Source organism: Gavialis gangeticus, unplaced genomic scaffold, assembly GCF_001723915.1.
Source record: "Gavialis gangeticus isolate Ggan-Ray unplaced genomic scaffold, GavGan_comp1, whole genome shotgun sequence".
NCBI lineage: Eukaryota > Metazoa > Chordata > Crocodylia > Gavialidae > Gavialis > Gavialis gangeticus.
This window is the reverse complement of record NW_017729004.1, coordinates 65465341-65466260: the sequence shown is the minus strand read 5'-3', so window position 1 is coordinate 65466260 and position 920 is coordinate 65465341. Positions and strand designations below refer to the sequence as shown.

At 54.2% G+C, this 920-nt stretch overlaps 1 protein-coding gene across 1 annotated transcript in view; it reads left to right on the top strand.

The window, feature by feature from the left end:
* Positions 1-920, top strand: part of VWDE (von Willebrand factor D and EGF domains) — a gene marked incomplete at its 5' end in the record, with an annotated part of 105044 nt that overhangs the window by 81300 nt on the left and 22824 nt on the right. The gene's annotated exons all lie outside the window — the stretch shown is intronic.

Here is a 920-nt window from a genome sequence, read left to right as displayed (position 1 = left end):
GGCGACAGCGATCATCGCCTGCTAGAATTCACCAGCCAGCGCAAGGTGGCAAAGGCCTGCAGCAAGGCAGCAGCCCTAGACTTCAGGAGGACGGACTTCAATGAGCTAAGGAGAATAGTCGGAGAAGCACTGAGGTCCCGGAGGGGAGGGGAACCAGGTGTCAAAGAAGAGTGGTTGCTCCTTAAGGAGACGATCCTCCAAGCCCAAAGGCAGGTAATCCCAGCACAGATCAAAGAGAGCAGAAGGGCCCAAAAGCCCCCATGGCTCACCAAAAGCATCCAAGAATGTCTCCTAGCTAAAAGGGAGGCGCGCACACCCAGTGGATGGGAGGGGCCATCACCAGGGAGGACTATACTGCGGTTGCTCGGGGCTGCAGGTAGGCAGTCAGGAAGGCGAAGGCGGAGATGGGACTGGGACTAGCTTCCCGGATCAAGGACTACAAGAAGTCCTTTTTTAAATACATAGGGGGCAAAAAGAAGGTACGAGGTAATGTGGAACCCCTGCAAGACACGCTAGGAAATTTGGTTGTCATACCAGATGACAAAGCTAACCTATTGAACGACTACTTTGCCTCTGTTTTCCTGAGCAGGGACCGGATCAGCCCCGCCACTGGGCCCCAGGGGAGGCACACCTAGGCTGAGGTTCAGGGAGGATCTAGTCAGGGAACTTCTGGAGGGACTGGATGTATATAAGTCAGCTGGTCTGGACTATCTCCACCCCAGAGTGCTGAGGGAATTAGCTGAGGTCATTGTGGGACCCCTGGCACGGCTTTACGAGCACTCGTGGTGCTCTGGTGTGGTGCCAGAGGACCAATATGGTTCCCATCTTCAAAACAGGAAGGAAGGAGGTTCCGGGGAACTATAGGCCGGTTAGTCTTACTTCGATTCTGGGCAAGCTTTTTGAGAGAATTATTCTGGCAC